This window comes from Diabrotica undecimpunctata, chromosome 1 (genome assembly GCF_040954645.1).
Source record: "Diabrotica undecimpunctata isolate CICGRU chromosome 1, icDiaUnde3, whole genome shotgun sequence".
Classification (NCBI taxonomy): Eukaryota; Metazoa; Arthropoda; class Insecta; order Coleoptera; family Chrysomelidae; genus Diabrotica; species Diabrotica undecimpunctata.
Genome location: NC_092803.1, coordinates 102,948,086 through 102,959,451, shown reverse-complemented (window position 1 = coordinate 102,959,451; position 11,366 = coordinate 102,948,086). Strand labels below are relative to the sequence as shown.

The 11,366-nt window shown below is 33.8% G+C and overlaps 1 long non-coding RNA gene across 1 annotated transcript; it reads left to right on the top strand.

Moving 5' to 3' along the window:
* Positions 1-694: 694 nt before the first annotated feature.
* On the top strand, positions 695-2,370 carry LOC140439783 (uncharacterized). The gene is made up of 2 exons (XR_011950729.1): positions 695-2,188; positions 2,295-2,370. It is a non-coding gene; the product is annotated as an uncharacterized lncRNA (long non-coding RNA).
* Positions 2,371-11,366: the final 8,996 nt, after the last annotated feature.

Sequence of the window (11,366 nt, the reverse complement as noted above, 5' to 3'; positions counted from 1 at the left end):
CCCAGAACCGACACTTGCAGCATTTGTGATGCTTCCAAAATAAAAATAAGGGAATGTAAAGATGAAAAATTAATTAATAAACTTAAAACAGGGCAGAAACTTCACTTGCTGAAAGCAAAGACATTTTACAAACGAAAAACAAAAGCTAAACTACGAGCAAGGACCTCAAGAGAATATGAAGTCATAGCAATGGACTATAATAAAAACCTTCCAATGCCTAATATTACGAGTAACGACGTGTATTATAAAAGGCAGTTGTCTTTCTACTCCTTTAATATCCATCGACTTAGTGATAATGATGTTGTTATGTACTCGTACCCTGAGACAGTAGCTCGAAAGGGTGCCAATGAAGTTTGCTCATTTCTGTATGACTATGTGACAATCCAGCTTCCTCCTGAAGTTCGTAACTTAGTGATTTTCTGTGATTCGTGTGGAGGCCAAAATAAAAATTGGACGGTATTCCGGTTTCTACATTATTTAGTCCATAAAATAAACAGATTTGACTCTATTTCAGTGACCTTTCCTATAAGAGGTCACTCTTACATGGAGACGGATAAAGATTTTGGTATCGTTAATCAAAAAAGTGCAGCAGAAACCCCAGAAGATTGGGAAGCAGTGTTACGATTGGCTCGTCAAAAACCTGTGCCTTATAAAGTAGAAGTGGTTGATAACTACTTGGTGCGTAGCTCTTTTCTTGCACCTATGTATGTTACAAAAGCACCTTTTAAAACTAGACCAATAAGAGAATTAAGCATTTCAAAGCAACATCCCAGACTAATTTATTTCAGAGACACCTACAATGGAACAATGGTTTCGGCTGTCATTAACAAAAAAGTGACTGGTAGGGAACCACCGTATACTGGAAAAGAATTCGTTTTTCCTTCTCGATCCTATACTGAGTCACTGCCCATTCCAATGGCAAAATACAAAGATCTCCAAGTTTTAAAAAAATTTTGTTCAGAAAAAGGAAGAATGTATTTTGATCAGCTAACAAAAATTTGACTTATTTTTTATCTTAAGAATTTTACAATGTTATCGATTCATTTAACAGATAATATTAATGTTTTTAGCTTTAGTTAAGTTAAACAAGTCTAGTTCTGTTTATTTTTTTCTTTCGTTGAATTCATATTATATTATTTTGTCAATTACAGCGTTTTTGCCTTTTTCCTCCAGACCTTTGGTTGTTTTTTTTTTAATTTCTCTTGTTACCTACTGTACATGACAATTTCAATTTTATAATATCATACTCTGTATATATGAGTTGTCAAATACTCAATACAATAGTGTTTTAGCATGTTTATTTATGAATTATGAAGTTTTGAATCTAAAAATCGCGTTTTCCAAAAATTTTAAAAATTGACTTACAGCGTTTTTCCCCTGTAGTCTTCATATTGTACTCGTAACTAATACCTATGCTGTCCTCTTAAATAATGGTTTCATTTAAAAATCTTGATTTTGTGTCTGTAATATTTAGGTCTATTGGGTCTTTGGTTATGGTTTTGATATCACTCTAGTCGTTTTGTCAAGTAATTTGTAAGATGACTTTGTGCTAATTTTGGATTTTTACGAGCCGGTATACTATAGCGACATTTTCGAATATTTGTCATTTGTAAATCTTTCCGTGGTAGTATTTTTAGAGTACACTTTTTAGAAATTTTCTTAATTGCTTGTCAGATACAATTTGAGCAGTTTTTAATACCAAATAAATACAATTTTTACTTTGCAATTACTCGGCAATTTTATACAATAAACTTGACTTATTAGCCTATCTGGTATTTTTGAGATATCTGGTAAGAGGTTAAACAGAATGATATATTCTATTTACACCTTACGGATACCTAAAGCGATAAAGAAGAAATTTTTAGAATCCCTAAATTATTTTTATTGAAATTGTCTCCTTATCATTTTTAAATTAAAAATAAGGTCACAGATTAGGTACATCATTAAGTAAGGTAAAATTCGTTGCCAAAATATGACAATCAATCATTTTATTTTTGACTGATAGATTGATATTTTAGTATTTCTTTGAAACTTCTAAAATTAGGTAAAATAATTTAAAATAATTTTATTTCTGCTGTTTCAATCTAATGGGGGATTTCACAGAAGCTATAGTTCCATCAATTTTTATAGTTGCTTTACTTGTTTCCAATGCATTTATTGTGATATATATCAGAAGAAAAGTTAAACTGTAAGTTATTACCATCTTTATTACAATAAATCTAAGATGTTACCTCTAAACGCAATTTCAAAATATCGATATAAATTGATTTTTTTAATATTTTTTATTATTTCAGACAAGAAGCCGAAGGCAATCCTTAAATTAAATGTATAACTGATAGTATCTACAATAAAATTATGCTGTAAATAAAAGTTGTATTATTTATATATATATATATATATATATATATATATATATATATATATATATATATACATACATACATAAAAATAAGCTTCTCTCCTTAAAGAGGAGACACATCCTTAAGTCACATGTAAATAACTCCTTTCGTGTAAATATGATGCTAAAATACCTAGAAAATCTAACAAAACACAGTACGAATTAATATTATAATACATTACTTCCGTAAAATCAAATAATTATACTTGAAACAATAATAGAATTTAACATACACAATAAAACATAGAAAAATACCTATCTCTGCATTAACTAAATACAAATCTGTCTTTCCCAATTGACAATAAAATATCTTCTATTTTCCAATTCTCCTTCCTTCTTCCATTTTATTAGTGGTGTGTTTTTTTCTAATACTGTTATTAATATTTTCGACGTTGCATGTGTGTCTTATTTTTACTGAAATAAGTTACAATGTTCACACTGTATACAGTGTGAACGTTTGTGTTGGAAATTTTCTCCGTTAGGTACCATTTAAGCAAAAAACTTGTTTTGCTGTTATTTTAGAGCTCCGAAACTATGATAACCTCACCATGACCGTGACGGATACATGCTTTTTTTCCGGTACTAAACAGTGCTTTTTGGCTCTTCTACGGCCGGCTTTAAACCGTAGTATTTTGTAGTTTGTCCAATTCTGGCAATTTTATCAGTATTTTCATGACATCATCTTTTGCTCGATAATCCTCTGTGAATATTGGCCTGCTCTAAGATTCGTCGGCATTCTGTTCGGTTTCTGTCGACGTGTTGCTATCTTCTGATTTTTAGTATCCCCAAGTCGCTCTCAACTCCATCTAACCACTTAATTCGTGGTCGAATTTAGCAATCGTATGTGTTTTAATGTATGTTACATCTGGATCGTTAAAGAGTTGGTATAATTTGAAATTATACCTTTTGCACCACTACCCTTGGTCGTTTATAGCGGCAAAAATTGAGATTTTGGGGACTTTTTATTTGTTAGGATTTGCCTATTTGGGTGAATGGTTCATTTGATTAGAACTGTCTAAATATTCATAGATATCGTCATCTTCATTTGCCCTGTTTTTTAACGATTGAAATACCTTTTCTAAGTGTTCTGCGGCAGCGTCTGCTTTTTCCTGATTTATCTTTAATTATTTTAAATCTTCTGTTCTGATAGATGGAATTTGGTTTTGTGGTCGCTTTAACTTATTTGTGATCTTTCATAATGAGTAATCTCTGTCTGGGTTAGGTGTCAGATTTTCTAGGTAATGTTAGAAATTGGCGTTGCTGTGTTATTTTAGTCGTTGTTGCAAAGTCTTGAAAGCAAGAGTTGCTTTCATCAAGTCCTCGTAGACACATCGTCTCAGGACCAGCAACTTCACGTGGAGTCATACGTCGCCATGTTACCAAATCCACTGGTAACTTTAACATCATAATATTCACCACCATATAATGTAAATTAAATTTAAAAACACAATTTTTAACGGGTTTTTACCCACGTATTTAGTGGCTCAATACATGTATACCCACCTAGTGCACTGATGATGGAATATGGATTCCGAAAACGTTTTGTGATATAGACCGATATTGATATCATGGTATAGACGTTTCGCTAAAGACTTTTCTACTCTCGTTTCCCCCATTAATGATCTTTTGAAAGGAAAGAAAAGGAAGGAATCCATAATTTGGACATCCGAAGCTAAAAATGATTTTATCGCCATCAAGGAAGCTTTAGTTTCTTCCCCAGTTCTTGTGCAACCCAATTATTCTCGTCATTTTACTATTCAGTGTGACGCTATTGACACCGGCTTAGGTGCCGTGTTGACTCAGGAAATCGATGGCGGAGAAAAAGTAATTTCTTATGCTAGCCGTTCTCTAACAAAGGCTGAGCGTTCTTATGGAACCACCGAGAAGGAAGACCTTGCTGCATTGTTTTCTGTTGAAAAGTTTCGTCCTTACATTGACGGTGTTAAATTTATTCTTTTCACTGATCATTATTCTTTGTTATGGCTCACAAATTTGAAAAATTCCACAGGTTATATGGATCGTTGGGCTATGCGCCTAAAACAATTTAATTTCCGAACTGTTCATCGTAAAAAAGCTTTTCATAAGGTGCCAGACGAACTTAGCAGGATTCACGAGAATGATAAAATTGCCTATCTTGAGGTAGACACCGATCGCGTCGACCCTTGGTATGACGACTTGTGTATAAAAATTTCAGCCAGTCCCGATAATTTCCCACAGTGGAGAGTTGAGAATGATCTCATTTATAAGTTTGTTCCCGCATGTCTCCCTTTTACTTCAAATCTAATTGAATGGAAAATTCTTGTGCCCAAACTCAACGTGAAAGTGTCATCAATTCATGTCATATGATGTCCAAAAAATCTGGTTTTCTGCTATTTATTCACCTCAGGTAAATTTTGTCGAACGAAATAATAGTACTATTGGTACCGCGATTCGAAGTTATATTGATAACCATCGTGATTGGGATAAAAATATTCATGAAATTCGTCAAGCTATTAATACCGCTAAATATGAAGTAACTCAATATACCCCTGCATTTTTGAATTTTGCTAGACATGTACCGTTATCTGGAAATTATTATGGTCAAGTAACCAATAATTTTGTTGATATTGAAATCCTAAGGGGTGATCGTAATAATTATGTCTCGGAAATTACAGGTTTAACTAAAGTTTTTTTAGTAGAGCGTTTAAATTTATCTCGTGCATATGAGCGAAATGCCAAAACTTATAATTTACGTAAATGCGACGTACAGTTCAACGTCGGTGACCCAGTTTGGAGGAAAAATATGGTGTTATCTAGCGCTCCAAAACATTTTATGGCAAAATTGGCTCCTAAATATATTTTGTGCACTGTTATTAAGAAGTTATATCCTTTGGTATACGTTCTATTTGATGGCTTCAAAAATACTAAAAATAGGATGCAAAACATAAATTTTCTCCACATACTACGTGCTCTATTTGTCTTTCATGATGTTGGCTCTCGTACTATTGGTATTAACTTGTGTATAGGACGAGTAGTTACTTTTCCGTTCGCTTTTTGAACTGTTGCGACTCTTGTTAAACCTTCAGCTCTGGTATGTGTTTCGATTATCTTCGCTAGTGGCCATTTCCCCGGCGAGGTGTCATCCTCCTTTATTATCACCACTTCTTCTTTTTCTAGTTTCTTCTCTCCCAATTAAAAAGTGTCCTGGGGTTATTATTATTTTGTTCTCCGTATCAGCGCATAAAGGTCGGGAATTCATGCAAGCCTCTATTTGAGCTAGCACTGTGCTTAGCTCTTCGTATGTTAACGAACTATCCCCAATTACTCTCTTCAAGTGATATTTCATAATTTTAACAGCACTTTTCCCATAAACCTCCAAAATGTGGCCCATAGGCTGGTGTAAAGTGCCAATGTGTTCCTAATGTTGTTAAGCAGTCTGTTAATGATGCCTTCACTTTCTCACTATTTTGGAATAACAGGTTTGCTGCTCCTACAAAGTTTGTTCTATTGTCACTGTATATATGACTGCACTGTCCCCTTCTTGAAGTAAATCTTTTAAATGCAGCTACAAATGCATCCGTTGTCATATCGCTTACTACTTCGAGATGTACAGCTTTTGTGGCTAGGCATACAAATACTGCTATAATATAGCAGTATACTGCTATATTATATCCTTTATAGCTCTTGTACACTCTTCCTTTTGTTGCTCTTATTTTGATTGGTCCGGCGTAGTCTACACCAGTATTTGCAAACGGATGAGCTTGGTTTACCCTCGCTCTTGGTAAACTTCCCATTAATTGTTGAGCCATTTCGGCCTTGTATCTTTTACATTTAACACAAGTGTTTATTTCTTCTCGCACTACTCTTTTTCCGTGCGTGATCCAAAATCTTTTCTTTATATAGTGCAGAGTTTGTTGTAGACCTCCATGCAACGTTTTTGTATGGCAATGTTGTATTATTAGTTTACTTAATTTGCTTTTGTAAGGTATTATTAAAGGATGCTTTTCATCATGTGTTAACTCTGTTTGAGCTTGTTGAGCTTCAGCCAACGTTTCTGATCCACCTAGTACGTCGTCTACGTACATGTTGTGTTTAACAATTTCCGCAGCTAGTGGATATTTTAATTTCTCGTCATTACATAATTCCTGTATCGTTCTTAATGCAAGGTATGGCGCTGCCTTCGTACCGTATGTTACTGTTGACAACTGATACTCCTTTATTGGTTCTTTTACAGACTGTCTCCATAATATCTTCTGGTAAACTTGATCTTCTTCAGCTATCTTTATTTGCCTAAACATTTTCTCTAGATCTGCCGTGTATGCTATTTTGTACGACCTCCAATTTATTAATATATTTGTAAGATCTTGTTGCAAACGAGGTCCAGAGTGCATTACATCATTGAGGATGATTCCTGTTGAACTTTTACTGGAAGCGTCAAACACGGCCCTGCATTTTGTTGTGATACTATCCTCTTTTATTACTGCACGATGAGGAAGGTAATACTCTTGCTTATTTATAGTTTCGGTTTTATTCAATTTCATGTGACCTAAGTCTTCATATTTCTTCATAAATTTCCTGTACTCTTTTTCTAGATTTCTGTCTCTTTGAAATTTTTTCTCTAATTGAGTCCCCTAATAGGCTTGTATTAGAATTAAAGGGTATTTTAACTTCAAATCTTCCTTCGTTATCCCTTTTTACAGTTCTTTTATAATATTCTTCACACTCTTTTTCTTCTACTGAAAGAGCATTGCTTTGATCTACTTCTTCTAACTCCCAGTATTTTTTATTTGTTCATCCATTGCTCGTCTAGATATCATGCTGACTACTTGTATATTAGGGATATTCTCTTGCTGTGCTATCCCTGATATTATCCAACCCAATTTTGTATTTTGGGTGAGCAAACCATCTTTTGTTCGATCTACTCCGTCCAGTAATATCAAACTATATTCTTTGGCTCCTAATAGAATATCTATTGAACCTGTTTTATTAAAATTTGGATCCGCCAGGACTAAGTTCCTATGGTTCCTTTCTATTTTTTGGTAGATTTTTTGTTATTTTTCGTAGTACAAGTGCTTCGATTTTTATTTTAAATTCATTTTCGAAATGTGCCTGTAAGTTTAATGTTACGCTATTTTATGTTAAAAACACCTGTAATAGACATATCTTAATTCTGTCAGATTGCCTTTCAGTTTTGCAGAGCATAAAAAACATTGAATTACCCTCAACATTTAGCAACCCCTACATATTTGAAATAAAAGACCGATTGTATCATTTATCATCGACTGGAGTCAACATAAAATTTATTTGGGTCAAAGCACATATTGGTCTCAAACACAATGAATATGTAGATCACTTGGCTAAAATGAGTGTAACAACTGGCTCAACGTTGAAATATATGCTTAACACATCAGATGTTACTACGATTTTCAAAAAAAATCAGCAACTTAGATGGAAAGAGCAATGGAAACATTACTGTTCTACAAACCATAAAAGGTATACCTCTTTACAACCAACTCTACCTCAAACAACCTGGTTTCAGAATTTCAAAGCTCCTCGTAAATATATTACTACTATAAATCGAATACGCTTTGGACATGCATGCTACCCATGCCATTTATTTAAAATTAAAGTCGTCGATGATGATAGTTGCAAACATTGCGGCAAGCTAGGTGACCTCGATCACATCTTCTTTGAATGTCCTAAATTTATTCAGCATTCAAACTCCCTGTATACAAAATTAACTAAATGCAATACATACGCTCCATATAATATACAGTCTTTGTTAGCCATAGGTTCTGTAACAATATATAATTTAATTATAGAATTTTTGTCAGACACATGCATAGCTTTATAAATCTGGTACTCGTTCATGAAAATTTTCATGAGCGTGTATAGGATTAGACTTGTACCCTTTGTTTATCCTATATGTAACAATACCTTATCCGTGGTCCAGTATTATTTGTCTGTTAAAATAAATGTCTTGACGGACCCCTAGACGAGAAGCGAGTGTCCTTGTATTTTCCTTCGACGTGTTCTTCTATTAATTCTTCGTCTATTTCGTTTTAGGGATATCGCTGTGCATTTGTCTGAGAGAAATAATCTGTACTTATCTGTGTATACTTTTTTAAGGAATATATTATAACCTTTCGAGACTGTCTGAATGACGAAAGTCAATGCCAAAAAAAAAAAAAAAATGTTACGCTCCATTTCAACGTCCTTTGGTCTTCATTGCCAATTCCAGATATCTGACCGTGGACAGCCTTTCTTTTTATTCCGCTCACGCTCTTATCTCCTTGACGATCCGTCGTAAGTGTTGTCACCTCTGGTCCCACTAGAATTTGATCTATTTTGTGGCCTTCTGTTTTCAGAATTCCTTCTGTTATCATACTGACCTGACCCACTAGAATTTGGTCTATTTTGTGGCCTTCTGATTTCAGAATTCCTTCTGTTATCATACTGACCTTCTGACATGTGTAGTAATGAATGGTGCTGTCCACCACATTCTGCACATCTATGATAGGAATAACATGGTACTTCCCTTTTGTGTAGTAGGCATCTACCGCAACATTGCTTTTCCTTTACGATTTTGTTTCTTTCACGTACTTGTTGACGTAGAAACGTTGTACATTTCAACAGTTTATGTTCTTCATGACGCACCACACAGGTTATCTTCTTCTTTACCTGTTGTCTATGATCTCTTCCTTTCCTTTCTGTTTCCAACATCTCCAATGTCTGGAATCTTCTTTGTAGGAATTCCTGTGTTGACTTATATGTCGGAATGTCCCTACTGTCTTGAATTGACGTTTCATATAATCTCCTGGTTTCTGTGTCCCACTTTAACATACTTATCCTTGCTATAAGAGGGCTCCAGGACTCTGTCATTATACCTAGTCCACTAATGGCTTCTAAGCATTCGTGGAAAGTATCATGTAATGTTTTCAGTGCCTTTGCTGACGTTTCTTTTATCTCCGCAGCCTGAAGTATATTGTCTATTAATATAAATAGATTCATCCTTGGATTATCGTACCGATCTTGCAACATTTTCCAGGCAGCACTGTAGTTTGCTTCTGTTGTGTTTAAATGTTGTATTATTCTACTTGCTACTCCTCGGAGGCTTGTCTTCAGATACTGCATTTTTTCCACATTTTATAGTTGGTTATTCTCATGTATCAAACGTTTAAAAATATCATAGAATGTTACCCAGGATTCATACCTTCCCTCAAAACAGGGTAACTTCACTTGGGGTAATATTATTTTGACTTTCTTGCATACTTCTGCCTCTAATCTCTTATTTTCTTTTATGATCGACCGCACCCTTCTTCTCATTGTATAAAATCTTTCTATTTCACCTTCTTCTAGTGTATTCTGTTCATTGTCCACAGTTATTTCCATTATTAAAGCATCTATTTTTTGTACCTCTTCTTTTAAATCTTTTTGTATATCTTCATCGGTTTCGTCGTCTTTCAATAAATGATGAAGTTTTCCCATCCTAATTTCTACTTCTCTAATTTTTGTCGAAGACTTGTACGAATTTGTAATAAAATCCTCTAAAGTCTTTTTCGTTTCTTCATATCTTTTTTGTACTTGTTCGTAAAAGTTAGATGTAAAATATTTATCAACTCTCGAACCCTTCTCTTCAATTTTTGTGTTTTGATCTTCAAAGTCGTTCCACAATTCATCAAGTGTCTGTCTTTTGATGTTTAAGTATTCTCTCGTTCGTTTTTCTTTCCGAAGTTTTCGTAAATTATTTAAAAGCTTTGTAATTTCTTGACCTAGCTTTTCTTGATCTAAATATAATCGCTCCATTTCAAACGTATTTAAATTTTACCTAAATTTAACTTTTAAAGTCTCAGCAAGATTACCTTAGACAATAACGAATGAACTTGTCTAACCTTGCTGACACGGCTTATTGTACAAATTAAAGAATGTAATATTATCACTTGTAACCAGAGAGAAAAAATTCTTTATATAAAAAATGCAAATACTACAAAATACTATATATTTGGAATGAATGAACTCTGAATGTGTATAAAAATAACGATTTGTCACGATATTTCCCTATATTATGAAAATCAAATGTTTTAAGAATTTTAAATTGTAAGAATCAAAATTATTGAGTATAATTAAAATTAAAATAATTAAGCTATTAGATTTGAATTAGCTGTAGACAAACTATTACTTTTTTAAGTAAAAAAAAGGATGCAGAATAAAAATATTTCAATTAAGTATTAAAAAATTTGAATCTTAAGTTTCTTTAATAATCTTTTTAATTCATAAAAAAATGCATTGCTCTAAATGATAATAAATATTCAAAAACTTACAGTTTTATCCCGACGTTTACTTGTATGTTCCTGCTTCCTTCTTAGAACTGCAACTGGAACTGGTGAGCTGGATTTCTGGATGCTACTAGATTTTTCTGCTGGAAACTGGATCTCCAAACCGATGGAACAGTAGACTTAAGGACTGCTATTCAGGTTCTCTTATGATCAAAGGCTCTCGTAAGGCTCCTACCCCTAATTTCGGTGCTTTCTGGTCTTTTTAATTACTTTTTTCTTTTCTCCACACTTCGAATTCGATCGTCGATCTTGTACGGAACTGGGAAACAGCTATTTAGGTCGCTAAGGGTCGTCTCCTTCGAAGCTCCAAACCAATTAACGCCCTTTTGATGATATCCGGCTCGAAGGACCAATGGAAAGTTTCGAACGTAGATTTGAGGTTCGAATCGGTTTGTAAATACCCCTTTGTCCGCTTCTTGTCGATCGACGATGATAGGTATAATAAAAGGTTGAAGTTGTGAAGTAAAAGTGTTAATTTATTGACAGCTACTGGTAACTACACAATATGATGTTCGTTAGGTAACTACTTATGATTGACTGTAGTAGACTGCGCACACATGAGCTCAAATCCCAATTTATAATCTCACAAATATTTCATACCTAAGCACAGAGGTTATTGCTTCCTATCATACCATACCAACAAACTTTGCTTA